This window comes from Lagopus leucura, unplaced genomic scaffold, assembly GCF_019238085.1.
Source record: "Lagopus leucura isolate 7727_CA_CO unplaced genomic scaffold, USGS_WTPT01 Super-Scaffold_73, whole genome shotgun sequence".
Taxonomy (NCBI): Eukaryota; Metazoa; Chordata; class Aves; order Galliformes; family Phasianidae; genus Lagopus; species Lagopus leucura.
The window spans coordinates 91,683,153-91,701,837 of NW_024962252.1; the positions used below are offsets into that span (position 1 = coordinate 91,683,153).

Below are 18,685 nucleotides of genomic sequence, written 5' to 3' on the forward strand. Positions count from 1 at the left end.
TACAGAAATCTAAATTGGATTATATTTAAATATATGTAAATCTGATTGAACTTGAAATTTAATCTCTAGGAAAGCTTTTTAATTTACTGTTGCATGCAACAGTTTATCATTTTGAACTGAAATTAGTTCATTTGAGGATTATTGGTCTTTTTTTCAGGACTTCAGTAGTTGTTGAAATTGTTGTTTGCTATAGACTGCACTGTTTCATGGTTTCTTTAGCATTGTGAGCTTCAAGCTCACAGACAACTCAGCTGTAATATACAGTAGTTACTGGAAACGCTATAGTAGTTGCTAATGACAGTGTAGACTTTTGAATCTGTATGGCATTTTTCTCCAAAAGAAACTGATACAATAACATAAGATACAGCTGCTTAAGAAAATAAAAACAAACAAACAAAAAAAAACCACAAATGCTGTGGGAGGTTTAAATTGAATTCAAGTGTGTTTGGGGCTTTCACAAATTGAATTCAAGTGTGTTTGACGGATATAGGAAGTGCTGAGAGGGGAAGAGTTTTGGTTGTGAAAATAGACTTGGACTTTGTAGGCCGGGTTGATGGTTGGATTTGGTGATCTTGAAGGTCTTCTCTGACTTAGATTATTCTATGATGATTCTATGACATGCAAATTCATGAAGCGTTGCACAGCTGATTGTGAGATCATACCCAGAGAGTGGTGGTCAATAGCTCAATGTCCAGATGGTGACCGGTGGTGGTGTCATTCAGGTGTAAGTAGGGATTGAGTGCACCCTTAGCAAGTTTGTGGATGACACCAACCTGTGGGTGCAGTCAACCTGCCTGAGGGATGGGATGCTATTCAGTGAGACCTAGATAGGCCTGAGCAGTGGGTCCAGGTGAACCTCATGAGGTTCAACATAGTCAAGTGCAAGGTCTTGCACTGGGTTGTGGCGACTCCCACTATCAGTACAAGCTGGAGGACAAAAGGATAGAGCACAGCTGTTCTGAAAAGGACTTAAGGGTATTGGTGGATGGCAAGCTGGACATGGTGCCAGCAATGTACCCTTGCAGCCCAGAAAGCCAACCATACCATGGGCTGCATACAAAGAAATGTGGCCAGTAGGTTGAGGGAGGTGATCCTGCCTCTGTGCTTTGTACTGGTGAGGATTCACCTGGATTATTGTATCTGGATGTGAAGTCCTCAGTACACGAGAGACGTGGACCTGTTGGAACGCATACAGAGAAGGGCCACAAAAGTGACAAGAGAGATGGAACACTTCCCCGGAAAGGACAGGCTGAGACAGCTGTTCTGCCTGGAGAAGAGAAAGCTCCAGGGAAACTTGATAATGGCTTATCAGTATCTCAAGGTGGACTGTAAGAATGAAGGGGACAGATTTTTTTTAACAAGTCTTGTGATAAGACAAAGGGAAATGGTTTCATAGACTCATAGAGAATGATTTAGGTTGGAAGGGATCTTTATGACCATTTAATTTCGACCCCCCTGCTATAGGTAGGGACAGGTCCCATGAGACCAGAAGCTCTCAGACTAATGGAGGAGAGATTTATGTAAGATTGCATATAAGTCTTATATTCAATCTAGCACTGGAACAGGTTACCTGGAGAGGTGGTGGATGCCCTGTCTTTGGGAACATTCAATATCAAGCTAGATGCGACTCTGAGCAACCTTATCTAGTAGTAGGTGTTCCTGTTCATTGCAGGGGTTTGGACTAGACAGCCTTTAAGGGTCTCTTCCAACTCAAAAGACTTTCTAATTATATAATGCAGAATTAAAGGTAAGCAAACATGTTTTCAAATTCTCCCTATATTAAAAAAAAGTGCTAAGCTGATATTTGTCTCGTTTTCTTAAGGTGCTTTCTGATCTAATTTACTTCTTGGCCAAAGTGCGTGACTTAGACGTTACTTACTAGCTCATGGCTGTGGGTCAGATGTCATTTTAAAATGTCTCATATTATGCAGAATCAGCTCTGATTGACAACCACTGTGCCTGTGCAAAAAAAAGATGGAAAGAAAGTAGAAGAAAAACAAAAGCAGGTGACAAGGGGCCCAGAAACAATGAGAGTTTGAATGAGAACACCTTTATCACATCTGCAACAGCAGCTTAAAGGCCCAAGGAGAGAAATAAATTTTGTAAATCAGGCTAAACATTTTTTTACAGGGTGCAGTGTGCAGCTTAAGAACCAAGCTGGGGAAAATAGCTTTTGCAAATCAGTAAAGATAACATATGTTACTAGCTACCGTTTAGGTGCAGGGGGAGATGGGGGAGAGAAATACCTTTTACAGGACAAAGAACTTAAGTGTATGTGTATTTAATATGCATGATTTGGGTGTTCATATAAAAAGTACATAAAGGAAGTCTTCTTCAATGTATGGCCACTGTAGTTACATCCCATATTACATGGGATGTTGAATTAATACATCCCATATTTTCTATGGGAAGTGTAAGCCTTTGTGTGCATTTTTAAGCATTTTTTATTGATGTGTACTTTTATATAAACCATCCATTTGCACATATAGAAACATCTCTATTTAGAGCAATGATACTGGCATGTAGTGACTTTGGAGAAGCCTTCTGAAAGAAGATAAAATGACCGAATGTATCATGTGGGAACTCCTGTTGAAATTAGAAGGATTAAGCAAGAAATCAGTAGGATGATCCTCCCATAGATTAATATTTAGTTTATCCAAGGCAATTACGTGTAAAGGAGATCACAACTTTTAACAGGCCCTCACATAGCAGAATATGGGGCCATGAGTAAGATCCAGAAGTTTTACTGCCAATTATAGGACCCTTTGCAGAAGCAAAAGGATAGCCTAGCCTTGAAAACATATGATACTGGAAACAGGATGATATCTTAAGCAGAAAAGAGTTTCTTTCTACTAAGTAGAATTGGTTGATAGTGCCAAGTGGTACTGAACTTGGAAGCAGTCGTTTAGAAATGCCCGTCATTTTTTGTTTTGCTTTTGTTTTTCCTGTCTGATCGATTTTTTTTTTTTTCTGGATGAACAGGAACTATATACAGATTGAGGATAGGATAGACTAGCAAAGAACATACTGAGTATCAACCCACTCATTTGTTCATCAGTAAGAAATGGAATAGAGAAGATCAGAACACTGAACATTTTTCATTTTATATATATATATATATATATATACATATTCCTTTTAGGTTTTTTTTTTTTTAGCAAAATTGGACTTTGGGATCTTCCAACTTATCTTAATTAGTCTATTGAAATAGACTCTCTTGTGAATACTAGAAAACTGGGGCAATATTTTTAAAGTGGGGATTTGTCTTACCTCTGCTCCCTGTAGCTTAAATGATGCAGGAACAGTCAGCATAATAAATAAAATGATGTATTACCACTGTCAGTAGAAAATGTTATATTGGATGAGATGTGTCCTCCTTCTTTGGGATGTTATTGTTATTGATGGGAGCTTGGGTTGTCTGTTGCCAGCAAGCATGCTGGGAAGCCATGTTTATTTTCCTCCTTGTAAAAGGACAGCCGTTTTTTGCTTTGACATCAGTTGTCCAGAGTTCTGTACATTTTTCATTTGATCGGACCACTTCTGTTTCCCTAGTTTTTTCCACGGTTATTGTGACTGTTTTTAAAGACTTTCTCCTAAATAGCGTATAGGGGCACAAATGATTATAATTACGTGGATTTATGTAGATTGTAATTTCTTAAATTTTGGAATGGACAAGCTTACTTGATCTGATACTTTCTTTTTGAGCAAAACAGCCTGTTCATAGTGGATTTTAAAGGCACTCTTTAGTAAAAATGAAAATAGTTCTGTTGTGGTAGGAAGTCATTATCAAACTTATTTAAGAAACACTGCACATATTCTGTGCCCCTGCACTGACTTAGCCTGCGTGCTAAGTTGACTTAGCATAGGAACAGCTGCAACTGTATGCCAAGTGGATAATAAAAATGTTAAGACTGTAGTACATGATCTGATTCTGGTAGTCTGGGGGTCATCAGGAAGGTAGTTTAATAGAAAGAAGGCAATCCTATTATAACTTAAATATTCTTGTAATCTTGAAAATACACTTTGAGCTGCTGTTCAGTATTCATTTTTAAAATGTATCTGTAAGCCAAACTCGAGTTTATATTTCATATGATCCTGGGATGATTTAGCACTTCCAAGTAGCAGTTGCAAGACCTTGTTTTTATGTAGTCAAGAGATACCCTTAAACAAAAAAAGTACCAGCTGGCTGAATTTTAGGGTGTAACTTCAGAGGCAGCTCAGGGAATCATAGTTAACTGTGTCCAACATTCCATTTGTTATTTAAAAGAAGTTATCCACTACTTAGACATACTAAGACAAGATAATGTTAGTATAAGTAATGGGATGTAGAATAGGATTTCTGAAATATAGGAAAACTGTAGTTGCTATGTTGTTTACTGAGCGTAAAGACATTGAGTCTTTCTTCTAGTAATATCATCTGCATCATTTTACACAGTAGTGTTTTTGGCTTAAGTAGACATTTACACTAGTGTTCTGCTCATGAAACTTTCAGATACCTTCACTGGAGTAGCACAGTGTTTAGTGCTAGGATGATACAAATAACTCTTAATCATAGTGATTGACTATATAATTTTGTAGGTCTATGCTTTCATTGCTTTAAACGTGCTTTTGAATTGTGTCCAAATCTGAAGTTGAGTATTGATCTGATGGTGACTCTGTTTCCTTTGTTCTATTTCATTTTTTAGTATAAAATAAACCTGACTCAGTGTCTGATTTTGTAACTGCTAATTAATACTTCTATCACACTAAGAGCCTCAAACTGAACCTGTAGGGGGTCTAGATCAGGAAAAAATTCTTAGTGGAGAGGCTGATCAAGCATGGGAACGGGCTGCCCAGATGTTGCGATTTGTGCTTATCGAGTATTTTGCTTATAAAATGACTCTGGAAGGAACAGCCTACTTGCTGTTATTGTAGTTTTGTATTGCTTTTTCCTGTTTATTTTTAATTTGTGTTGTTTTCAATTTGAGCTGAGCCAGAATCCTGAAATAAAGACCTTGCTGAAAAGGTGATTTGCTGAATTGTGGAATCTTCTGATGAATTTTTCTTTGGTTATTCTGCCTCTAGCTCTGTTATTTCTGCATAGGGCCTGACACTTCCAATAAAGCTAACGTTGAAGTTACAATTAAGGCTTGCAATCAGAAATTAATGGTAAATATCGGAATAATAGGTATGTTGTGGTACATTCTAGTAATGAGTGATTGATGTAACAAGCACAATGATCATGAAGCTGTGATTTTTCTGCAGCTGATGAAGATAAAATGTAAAACTGCACATGATCATGAAGCAAAGTGAAAATTTGAATTATTTCTCATTCTGTAATGTATAAGTGAGCTGCCACTCCACTCTTCCTCTCCTCCTCACCACTGGTCAGATCCCCATGGGGGTCCTGGGCTGAGGCAGGGCACAGCAGGAAGTGTTCAGAGAAGATTCCTTGAGATGCAAGATGAAGAGTTTGTTGATAAGCAGAACTGAGCAGGCAGCCTAGCTAGCCAGGAGTGGAGATGTTTTGGAAGGGTAGCCTGTAAAAGTTGTTTTTTTACAATTTTGACAATTCTGAAGAGGGTCACAAGAACAGACACAGAGCAGGAGAGTGATAAGAGACCTGTGGAGCCATTCAACCAGTCCTCTAGAAAACAAATTATTTTCACCTGAATATCTTCTGTTTAATGCAGTGTATAGAAAGGTATATGACACTGTGTGCTATTACATTCTCACTTCCTTTTGTTTTGTTAAACTATTATGTTTTAAATAGGTCTATTGTACTGCCTATGAGCCCTGTTGTGAGCTGTTATATTAGCATAGAAGTTAACTAATCAAAGGATGCCATCCCTGCATTTTTCCAAGCTGTTATTATTTAATTTGAACAATCTTTCTGAGCACTTAAGAAGTGCTACATCCTCTAGGACAGGTTTTGTTTTCTGTTGGTTTTAATGTTGAGCTATGAAAGGTGTAATTAAAAAAAACAAAAAAAAAAACCAAAACCCTAAGAACTTCCCAAGCCTTAAGTCTAGATTTAGTGGTTTACCGCAGCCTGGTAACACCAGTTTAAAAAGAAAAATAAATGAAGTCCACAATAGCAGTGTGACACAGAAATAGTATTTCTGCTTTTCTCTGAGGGTGGAGAGAGAGGTAAACTATAAGGGAAGTTACTTTTTAGAAGAGACGTCAATCGGTTTACTTCTCCTTTTATCCATTATTGATCAGGAAGGCCGTGCTTCTTTATTGTAGTAAAATGAGTACTGTGGGAATGCTTCAAAATTATTTATTGGGTTTACTTTTAAGCACAATTGAATAAATATTATGATATGCTAAAGGAATACCCATTATTATAACTTCTAAAAACGATATGAACAAACATAAGCTTTTTTTTTTTTTGTAGCAATTTTTTTTTTTTTTTTTCCTCTGATTGAAATAAAGAGATTCTTGCCTGAGTATGAACTCAGGCCTTCAAAAATACAGTGCAGCAATTCTGCACTGGGTAGGGCATGGTATAGTGCAGCAGGTTGAGCAGTTAGAAACTTACATCCCCAAGATATGTTATATGAATGGAGCTATCCTGCGCAGATTTACTAGCATGGGTGAAGAGCAAAGTACTTCTGTTTTCAGTATGACAAGAGGCTTAGTTTCAATAGTTAATCTCAGGTTAGTTTCAGTGGGTTTTAGGCTTCTTTTACTTACACATCTATTTAAATAGAGCTTTGATTTCATTTTTCTGCTGAAGCTTAAAATTTTGTACAAGATTGTGCTGAAGCAATTATTTCATAAACCCTACATTGTTAAAATTGGTTCTTGATTAAAAGAAGTGTAGGAGTAAGGGTTGACTTCTCGCTTGCTGCAGTACAAGTGCCATTTTCAGAATTGGATGGAAACAGAAAGATACATTTCATTTATTTTCTTGCAGTGTTTGGGCTTTCTGCCAGCTTTTCTATGAGGTGCTCCAAAAAGGACATTGAATCATGGCAGGAACTGTCAGTGCAGCTGTGTTTTTCCATCAGAATTGCATGAAAGAATAAAATTCATTTGATTTTTAAGGCAAAACTGTATTTAAGGTCCAGCTTGCTTGAAACAGTGCCCAGATTTGTTAGAATTCTGAGTTCTGGAAACTTTTTGAACAGTGTCAGCTAAATAACTTGGTGGGATCATAGAATTTGACTTTGTGTTGCTCAGGTACTGATGGCAGAGACTACTCTGGTATGTTCTTTTGTGTATAGGCTCTGTACGTCATGATGATTTATACACTATTATGAGCTAGGAGGAAGGCTGCAGGCTACTTTATCTACAGCCATTTAAGTCTTTTTTCCTTTCTCTTCAGTACAGAAATGGAACTTCAGGCTTGTCTTCTCTCCCGAACTAGATAAATATCACCTGTTTCAGCGTGTGGTAACTCTTGCTGAAGTAAAATTTATCTTCATAAATGACCACTTTTTAGGGAGGTTATCTCCTGTTGTGTGGTTCTCATGCCTAATTTATTTTGAGATTGCAGTGCTTTGACCCATGGACAGAAAAAGGCACCAGCCTGGAAGTCACACAATTCAATCAGTTGTAGAATGTGTCAAGGAAAGATCCTATACATTTGCCTGAAAAGATCTGCTCATCATAGGCACCCCTAAAATTTAAATGGAAATAGCAGTTATGGTTGAAGAAATCTGTAGAAAAACTAGACAGTGATTTCATTCATTGTTGTTTGTTTTTCTTTCTTTGGGGGCCCGGCAGAGTTCAAAGAGATATATGGAACCTTTATCCTTCATGTGTTAAAATTAGTTTCTTCAGCATGTTGTAGGCAACCTGACTTATGGAAATATTGCAATGTATTCAGGCATGGCTATGCTTTGGGTGTAGGGTGGCTTTGGAGGGAATACTAAAGATCTTATCTTTTGGTGCTGTCAGTCACTGTTTTGTAAACTGGTCACATATTACTGATGATGTGTACTAATCCACTTGCTGCCTGTAACAGCACTTGCTTTATTTTCTATCCCACTTTCATACCTTTTTTGGCAAAATCACAGGGGAAATATATTTCAGTGACAGTATATGGTAATTTTGCTCTATGTACTCTAGCTCATTACACAATCCTTGTCTTTCTAAAATAGAGAAAGGATTTACGTCTCCTACTATCATTTCTGCCACACGCTGATTCACTGAAAGAGCTTTGGGGTGGTTGGGAGTAAATTTAATTTTCCCTGCTGTTTCATAAGAGTGAATCACTTTCTAGCAAATGATGTCACTGCCAATTTACAAGTTTTTCTTCCTGTACCTTCTATGTAGGAGGAATCATAAGGGCTCTCTTTTTCTTTTTTTTTCCTTTTTTTGTCATGGTAATGCAGTTAGGAGTAGAGGGCTAGATAGTGCAGGAGGCAGTCTTCAAGCTTTTATTTTTGCCAACATGGACAAAAAGCTTGAAAGGAGGGGAAGGAAGTGCCACATTCAAACTGGCTAATGGAGAGTGGAGGATTTTGTGTAAAATTGTTTCTTAGATACTCTGGAGACTTGTTTTCTCTGGGGTCTACAACTGTAGCTCCAACAGTGAAGAATTTTGTTTGCTTTGCTTGTCATTTTTGAAACAGACGTTGAATTATACACTGTGAAACTTGTTCAAAGAAGAAATTTCTCTTTATAAAAAAAAAAAAAAGAAAAAGAAATACTTTCTACTATTAAGAACATTTTATACACACGAATTTTGAACTATGACTTCCTATGAACTGTTCTCGACTCCTTGCTTCTGATTTTTTTTTTTTTTTTTTTTTTGGGAAGATGTATGTGAGTTTCTGCTTTCATTAGCTCCCTCAGCTTTTCAGGAGAGAAATAATTGGTGAAGAAGTTGTGTTCTTGCCATATAGCTGATTGTTTGCAAAAGCCAGTTCCTCTCTAAATCAGTTTTATATGACAAAGGTAACCTCTGTAGAGAGATATATATATATATATATATATATATATATATATATGTGAATATGAAACCAGAAGATACAATCCTAAAAAAAAAAATACTAGTGCATAGCAAATAGCTATATACTGTGTACTAATAATAGCATAGCATCTGCATGCTCTATTAAATGCTCTAACCCTAAAAATACTAATGTACAACATCTGTAAGCTTTCTTAGATGCCCTAGATATTTATTAACCCCAACAAACAGAACTCAGAGCACTCTGTAAATGGAGCTCCATTTTTATTTGCAACAAATCCCCTTACAGTAAGTAAAACACTTCTATCCCACTAACTCCAAACCTTCCTCCTGCTGGCATCCCATGCAGGTATTCTTGAATGAAGTACTTGAGGAGTCCTGCCTTTTTGTATTACTCTCAAGTAATTAAGATAATTGTCAAGGAAGCTGTCTCTTCAGGTTAATGAACAGTGACTTTAATAGAATTTTCAGCAAAACAAATATGTTCTGCAGAGCGTGCGTGGGATTTGCCATATAATTGCTATGCCAGACCACTCATGGTTAATTTGTGTAAGCCAACATGCTGATTGAACCTACGCACAGGTATCTGCATTTCTGAAGGTAGCTGGTTCACATCACACTATTTCTGTGCATGTTGAATTCCTGTTATGTGAAAGTGCTTCGTGATTACAGATGCTGATCTTTTACGTTTATGTGAATATTTCACTCCTGAGATGGGGAAGAAAGTTTGTTGACTTTTAACATGACTTTCAGTAATGGAAGTGTCAGATAGACAACTTTGCAGCCATGTGTTGTTTTGTGCTTGTCTATAAGTCGTACGTGAGGAAAAAAAAAATCTCAATTCCCTTTTAGTAAAATTCAACTGTATTTCAGGCTTCTGGAGGCATCTGGATTTACTCTAGGTACGTTTTGTAGATGAATATTTCAAAAAAATCTAGCCCCGTACTTTCTATGATCATAAGTCATGTTTAGTTGCATGACTGGATCACTCATCAAAAACTGTATTATATGAGGCTGAGTTGTTCTTTCTTTATTATTTCTCCTTTTTGTGTGTGTGTGTGAATTGGTATATTGTTATATATCTAAAAAATAAATTAGTAACTTCATATTGTCAAAGTCTGCTGTAATTATAGAAGTTTGAAATTCACTTCAATAAGCAGTGAATTGTTACAACACTTGACTATATGATAGCTGTTTCTGTTGCTTTTTTTTTCCTCTTGCACGTAGAATAAATGTTTTTACATATTTTTACAGACAGTAGAAAGTCTCTGTTATATTCACAATAGGACTATATACTATCTGTAAAAGAATTCCTTAGTTAGCACAACCTCTTGATTAGAGGGCAAGAAAGCAATGTTACTACACTTTTTAAATGTTTCATTATATCTTCAGAACAAACTAAGCCATCACCAAATTCCCTGGGGGTATCTTGATACACAAAGTTGAAGCAAGAAGGTCCAAATTAGAGCAAGTCAAGAACTATAGTTCAAAAGATTTGTTTTCCGCAGAAGTGAATATTTCCATATATTTTTCTCCCAGTTTTGCAACTTTTTGTAAGAAGAAACTATCCTGGCTAGTGTAATATGGCTCTCTTGTGCCTATTTGATATGAATCAGTCTTTTATCACACCTCCCAAAGGACCTCTTTCTCTGCTGATACACTAGGTGAAGAGTGCTTGGTTATTTATTAATGAATGTATATGCTATGAAGAAAAACCATTAATAATCCCATGGGTATCTCTATGATGCTCCTCAATACAGTGTCTGAGTAGTTTATAAATGCTGATTTTATCTTCAAATTAGCCTATAATTTAAAGTCATGACAAAGTTCCTGTTTTACAGATTGGAAATTCACAAGAGAGTTTAAAGGCAGAAGTACCTACCAATTGTTGGCAGCTTGTCCAACCAGTATGAAATACTGTGTTTTTTAAAAAGTGAAACACTGCTTTTCGTGGACTTTCACTGAGCTTATAGGTGCTCAACATTTCTTCACATTAGATCCACTACTTTTCAGACTACAGTTGAATACCATTTCAAGTTCTTCGCATACCTATTTTCTTCCGCAGCCAAAGGTATTGTAGGTATTTTAGGTATTTAGCTCTTGGTGACTTCTTGCAAAAGATTGTTTTTAAGTGGTTTACTTAATCACAGTAGATATTCTTTGGAGAAGCAAATGCCCTACGACTGCTAGTTTCTGTATGCTGCCCATCGTAGCCCTTCAAGCAAGAGACAGCTCTATGCGTCTGACGTGTGCACAACAGAGCTTGGGCTTTACCAGGTGTGAAAAAATAATCTGAATAAAGCACTGTTAGTATTTCACTACCTGGACTTCTATGGTTTTATCTCAGCACATAGTCATTCATATCATAGTTTACATTGATTGTCAGTAAAACAAAGAATAATTGCCACATAACTTGAAACAGGAGTACGCGATGGCATCTTGGCCACGTGGAGCCTGTATGGGTGTGATTATCAGCTCTCCTGGTGCAGTTGTGACCAACATATTTGCAGTAACATCCAGAGTTTGTGATCTCTCTTGAAAGGGTCTCACAAACTTTTGTGTTTCGTTTATGACTCTCAGAGAATTAAAATGGTAAGCAAATATACATTTCTTAGATCTCTTGCATGTGCTAGATGAGCTGTTACAAGGCAATGCTGAACAACGCTGGCCTCTCCTCTGTGGGACAAAATGTTTCCCTGCTGTGAATCCTGGGCTTGCATGCACCAACCAAGCTCAAAAGCAGTTCTAGATGAGAAAGGTACCAACAGAATTATTGGTACAATGGGCTATGACAGAATAAAGCTGTGAGGAAAAAGACAGGCAGAAAATAATTTGTGGCAAAATACCTAGTGGAGATGAAGCAATAAATTGTGAAAAACAGCAGGGAAGCACCTGTTAGACCTAGAGATTAACTCAGTGAGGAAAAGCTAATTAGATACTGATGTTGAGAAGACAAAGCAAAAAGTTTAACTTGAGAAACAGAGAAGGAAACTGGATGGACATGAGATTTTTTTTCTTTTTTCTATTTAATAGCAAGATTAAGACTGAAAATAAACAGCTGTTAGGTGACTATAGGGCAGATATGAGAGTTCTGAGGATACTGTAGTATAGGCAATACAGATGAAATCTGCAAAGATGTGAAGGAAACATTGGAGAAAACTTTAGTAAAATTTGATATCCAGTATTAGCCTTCACCTCTGTAGTCTAAGTCCTTTCAAAAGCACTCTTTGTTTTTTTCCTTCAATTTGTTATTTTAAAGATAAATATGTCATTCTAGTGAACTCTGACAGTTTGAACAGGGTTAAAAAAAAAAAAAAAAAAAAAAAAAAGGCAATGAATAAGTTAATTTTTCCTACCCATCAGGCTTGCAGGCTACAGACATAATGTGCATCTCTCCTGAATAGAAAATAAAAATGCTGCACCATTCTCATGACTCTCACTTATTCCAATACGATCTCGGTTTTAACCCAAAAGCTCTGTCTCTACTAAAATGGCAGAAGAAGCCTTATACAGGGACTTCATATTCTTGATGATGTCCTTCTAGCAAGCTCAGTGATATTTATCTTTCTGTTTTTCCTAGGAACTTTGCTGTGGAGGGACATCAAGAGTCTGCAGTTAGTCCAATCTCCTAACCTCTTTAACATATAATCTGTAGTTTACTTAGGTGGAGCCAAAGATACTTTGCATTTCAGGTAGGAATCAATTGTACAAGGTACTAATGTAAAGACCTACAAAGAGTGGCCTGTGGATCCATTTTACCACTGCTAATAGGTCAAGACGATATTGAGGTTACAGTTGACAGATGGAGATCCATCTCTAAGGAAGAGGAGATATTTTTTTTGTAGATCTCTTTGAAAGTAGATTCTATCATATTCTATCTGGAAGAGAAACTCCCAATTTGAAAGTTATGGGCATCCCAGGATAAATGCTGTTTTCTTCCCTTGAAGGCTACCAGTTGCTTCAATGTTTTTAATGATAGGAAAGGTGTCATTGTGCAGTATGTCCCCAGCATTCCTGCCTACTTGGGCTTCTTTCCTGCTTATGACCTGCAGCTCTGGGATCCGTGTTTGTTCCAAGGAAGCAGTGGACAGCAGCAGTGTTGTTAAAAGTAGAACCATGACATTTCTGAATGATTAATTGAAGTGTTATAAGAACAAATGTCTTGTAGGTGATTGATTATTTTCATGGCTTGAGAGTGGTTCATATTTTTCATGTTGCTTTGACTGTGACACTTACCCGCAGTTTAGAAATGTTGCATCTCACTTTAATGAAACATTCTGAAAGAGCATTTAATCTCCAGAGCATTACTCTGATTTCCACGTTGTGTATCCCTAGGTCATGCATTGTGTTCATCTGCAAGAACTCTGTGCTTTCATTTATTGAGTGCCCCATGAACTAAGTATTTTCAGGGGATAACCTGCTGTTCATCCTAGGTTATTTCCAAGCTCCTTTCTTTAACTCTGTCACGTTAAATAGTGTTGAGCACAATGGATATTACTGTGTATCTGTAATTTGTTCTCTGTTTTGTTTTTTTTTTTTTTCTCATAGTAAGTTTGCTTTAAAAGAAAATGGCAAAGGGGGTTGGGGTGGAGTGGAAGGTCTATTATTCAAACCCTGGGAAAGGGTGAGCACAGTGCTGGTGCCTATAACCTCTGAAAGCACTTTCACCAGTAGTTTAGCCCCAGTGTCTCTGAAAACAAATCCTATTCAATGTGATATATGAAAGCATAACCCTCTGTAGTATAGGAATCAATGGAACAATTCATGTAATAGATGACTGTTCGAGCTTGTTCAGGCTGCCACTTGAACATAATTGGCATCTATGTAATAAAATACTAAACACCAAGGGAAATATTTTAGATGTTTATGAGTCATCACATGGTTTATTATAGAAGACTGACATAGAAGTGTATAAAGCAAAATAGGGTAACTAGCACTTGAATTACTGTTACAGTATCTAATAATTAAGGAAATACAGCAATTTTAGACTTTCCTTGTGTTTAACTAATGCACTGTCAAAATTCAGTTGCTGGGAATCTGTCAGGTGTAATATAGCATCAGATTTGCAAGCCAGTATTTTTACACGAAATCCTTAAGTCATTGCTCAAAAACACAGGTGTGAAATACAGTTCTTCAAGTGCAGCATTACTGCCAAGCAGAACTGGCAGAACAGTTGCACAGTATGTTGCAAGCATTTCTGAAGGGGTCCTGTCTTTTGCTGTGTGCCTTCATAGTGTTTAGCACAGCTGGGAGTCCTTATCTCAGCTGGAGGCCTCTTTAGATGCTACTGTAATGGAAATAATCATATATTTGTCAACTGTATGTCTTATGCATGTTAATAAATTCCCTATTTATGAGGAGAACCTGCTTGCTTGATATTTGAATAGACTTGTAGCCTCTCGATCTCTTCCTGCACATCTTGGGCTCTGTCTCTTTAGAGGAGAATGGTAAAGTAACTCGTCCAGAACTCTCTAACAAAATGACAGCATTGTTTCTAGCACCCAGATAGCAAATTTAAAGCCAGCTCTGATCTGACAATATATTGTAGTATTCAGTGTGCACAAGTTAATGTTAAGTGTTGTTCTGTGAGGTGCTTCTCACAAATAAAGTTAGCAGTCACACTACACTGAAGTACCAGAGCTCTCCTCTTATTCCAGTTCCATTCACTTGACAGTCTAAGTTGCCACCCTCCACTCAACTGATTTTTGAGTGAATGGAGAGGAAGCAAAGGAGTACAACTCTGTCTGCAATAGAAATGAATGAGTGCAGCACTCTACCAGACAGCATACAATTGCCCATACGTATTTTGTTTGTTTTGCTGAGTAACAATGCTCAGCACATCTGTCTCACTCCATGCCATTCTGTGCCTTGCAGAAGTATGCCACATCTCTGCATTATTTATATTTTTTTATTCTACCACGGAAAATGGGAAAAATAAGATGCAGCTCTGTCTTTCGAATGTTACATTGCCAATATCAGTGCATCTTCGCCTCCCTCAGTCAGAGACAGCTTAACTACACCAAGCAAATTAGCAAATAGAGGTGTGGTATGTGCATGCAGATGATCTGTACTTCACAGTATTTTAATAACCTTTTCTGTCTCTATGAAAAGTGGATATTTGTCTTTTTCAGATGCAGAAATAATCTTTGAACTACCTCAAAACATCTTAACTAGAAGGGCTTTTCTTCTTCCTTATCTGTGTGCAAGATCCTTAGCTGTGGCAATTCTGCTTAGCTCTGCTGTATTTTGAATTTTTCACTTATAAGCAGAGGTCTCTTCTACCTTTTATTCCATTTTTTCCCTCTGATTTTCTCTTCTATCCTTCCTGTTTTGATTATGGAATGAGTCAATTTAAATTTGAGACTTCAATTTCTCTACAAAAAGTATTTCTCCTTGGATGATGTGACAGTAAATCATGCTTTGTTTCATTGTTCCTACCAGTGGTTGTCATTTCTATATTATGGCTTATTCTGAGGGTGTGGTGGTATATGACAGAGTAAGACGGATCAGTATTGCCAGTGCCCCACCACCAAGAAGCCAAAATTTGTTAAGTACCTCATTCTTCTCCTTTTCTATTGTTACTAGCTTGCCTGTATCACTCACTGGGGGAAGTACACCTTCCTGGACTTTCCTGATTGAAGTACCTGTAAAAGCTTTTTTCTTCCTGGGATGCTTTGTAAACAGAAGAAGGGAAACAAGAAATTGCTATAAAGGAAAGAAAGGGTCTGCTTATGCTGCTCCTGGATAATCAGAACCTTCTAGGATAGCTCTAGACATTGAATAGAGTTTGAGAGAAGTATAAGGAAAGCTCTAGCGGAAAAAATTATGCTGGATCTGGGCCTGTGGTACAGGTGAATGTCTTGCTGTGATGCAACTCCATCTAAACTTCAGGGACCTTGGAAATCAAAGCACTGGATAAAGACTTCAATTTGCAATCACACTGGGCTTGCTGGGAAAGATTTATAATCTTTAGTTTTAGAAATAGGCTAGCGTTAGCTATAGTGTGCAGGGCAGGAATGTGCTAAGGGTCAAATCTGATGAGAAAATTTGAGGATTCAGCTAGCTCATGATGAGAGAACATATACTTTGCTAGATTGTACTAATGCAAGGGCTAATTTCCTTTTCTTTTTCGGGTAATGTGACTGTTGATGAATGCAAAGTAACTAATGTTAATATCCAGCCGCAATTATCTGCAGCATAAGCTTTGCTTGGGGTTGGAAATTAGCTGGCAGATTGTATAGTCAGCTTTCTGGTCCTAAGGAACTGCCAAACCTGATCCAAAGGGGATGGTAATACTATGTGAATGACAGTGATACGTGTCCTTTCTTTCAATTCTGCAGTGTGGAATTGGAAGCTCTGACCATTTAACACCTTGTGTTTTCAGCTTTTAATCAAACCCGCAGGCTATAGAAAATTCACATAGAAATCACACAGCAGAACTTCTCCTGGGACTTCCTAATTTTCTCCAGCATGGAACATATTTTGAGAATAGTATTTTGAGAATAGTAATTCATGACAACGTAATCCTTTGGGGACAAATCTAAAATAAGAATAGTTATAAGAAAATGAAAATAAAATATTTTGAGCCTCAAAAAAATTCAGTAGGGATTTGATCTCAAGATAAGTTGTATTTAGGCCATTCTTATTAAGTCAAAGCTGATTCACGTATGCCTACTAGAAAAGTTTATGAGGTCTTTAAGTTAAGAGAGTGAAGGTTGGAAGTCTTGTTTTTTTTGCTCTTAAAATTTGAGATAATGGGAATTCATCTACAAGTCAGAATAGAGCCCTGACTGTTTTCCTCAATAACTGAGGTCTTGAAAAGATATTCATTCATTCATAAATATTCATTATGTTACTCTTGTAGTAAAAGTAGGGTTGAAGGTATGTCTTATCATTAGTCTTTCACACAGGTTCTTTGAGGTAGTATTAGAGTTGTATTTTTTTATTTGTTATCTTGCCACATACGTAGTGTGTGTTTTAACTGGAACAGCAACATAGCTATTAGCTGCTAAGTACATTTATAGTAAGAGAAAATACGATAATCTCTGTTGCGGTATACTTAGCTATGGTAAAGTGAATGGTAAAATATCCAGCCAGAATTTTTAGCAAGTGATAAATTGCCATTGCTTTTTTAATCATCATTTGCTTTCCCAACCTATTAGGTTGGGAATAAGTAATGCACTTCAGTATTGGAAAAATGAGAATTTTGCAAATTGCACAAATTGCCTAACAGAAAAGAGCTGGCTGAATTTTTGAAACTGTTAAAGTATTATTATGGATTGGTGAAAGCTTGACAAAAATTACCATTACATACTTAATTTCTTTTAAAGTGGATGATACGGTATTTTTTAGCAAGTAGGTTCTTTATCAACTCGTGCAAAAAGTTTGTTTGAAAATATAAAGGAATCCCTTCCTACTTCTGTTTTATACCATAGCTTCAAGAATGGTCTTGGATATGGGTAGAGGTGAGTTGCTTAACTTGATCTTTTTTTTATAATTCCCTATACAAACAAAAAAATGGTGTGTAATTTAGCTTTCTTTCTATCGTATGTTATTTATGAAGAAATTGTGGAACATAAACAGATGGTTTCATACCTAGTCCTGTAACCATCTCCCTTAAAAAACAAGTGAAGAGGCAACATCAGCAAGTGAACCTTGTAGCCTTACTCATCTGTTTGCCATCACTCTCAACCTTCAGTATTTAAATAAAACCAACTCTGAGTGTAGAAGCAGAGGGTTAGTACAGGGAGGTGGTTTCAGCTATGAGGACAAGTGTGTGTTTGTCCATGTGTATGTTTTCTTGCATGAATACAGATCAAGGCCTTATTAGAGAAGCTGTCAGGGACTGCAAGCTGTTTGGGTTTTCTGCAGGCTTAGGTAGACTTAGTTTCTGTCACTTGCAGTCAGGACTGCAAGTAGCTGGGATTACCCCTTATTCTGTGTTTTCCTGTGCTACCATAACTCAGTGTAATGGAAAGTTGGCTCTGGTTATCTTGGTGACAATCCCTCTGTAGCACAAGTGTCTTGCTGAGAGTGGAACAACATCTTTTTGCTTCTTTGTACTGGAAGTAAGTGAAAGTTTCCTTCTTGCCAAGTGTGGTAGATTTTTGCTGTAGAAAGGGGTGATTTGTTCTTTTGTTTTTTCTTGTCTCCAGTGCGTAATTTCTCTGCGTTGTTCCTTCCTGAGCTAATTGCTAATCCTTAAATACTCAAGTTGTCCCTTCCTGAGGTGAAGAACATCATTTATTTGTGTTTTTTTCGTCACTTCTACAATTTGATGTAACTTAAACAAATCAGAAATTGTGGAATTGCTGGATCTGCGTATCAGAAATGCAACTATGCTTGCAAAATCTTTTCTTTCATGCGGCGAAATTCTCCCTGCATGCCATGAAAGCAACTAGGGAAGCGTTGACAGGCATATACAAAAAGCCTCATCTGGCTGTAGAAGATTCCTACAAGCTTCCTACTTTGGTCTGGTGTGGTCACACATCACAGGGTCCATTCATATGCCAGAGTGATTCATGTTTGCCAAAATGGGAATAAAATGTTATTTCTGGTGATTTTTTTTTTTTTTTTTTTTTTTTTTTTTAATAGCAGTTGAGTGTATGGGAAAGTCTTATGAAACTTAATTGTGACTAGAGCCTCAGTTTAGGAACATCTTTTAATTGGTTTCACTGGGACTTCGATAATATTTCCTGCAGTTAATTGTTGAATTGAGGATAAATGTTATAAGATTTTGTGGATAGTTAACGTGTTCTAGAAGGACTGTAGACATGAGAAATC

At 37.1% G+C, this 18,685-nt stretch overlaps 1 long non-coding RNA gene across 1 annotated transcript in view; it reads left to right on the top strand.

Annotated features, from left to right (window-relative positions):
- LOC122183803 overlaps window positions 1-12,529 on the top strand; it is a 61,581-nt gene extending 49,052 nt beyond the window's left edge. Inside the window, exon 3 of the long non-coding RNA XR_006180367.1 lies at window positions 12,483-12,529. This is a non-coding gene — a long non-coding RNA (uncharacterized LOC122183803). The remainder of the gene's footprint in view (window positions 1-12,482) is intronic.
- The last annotated feature ends 6,156 nt before the right edge of the window (window positions 12,530-18,685 follow it).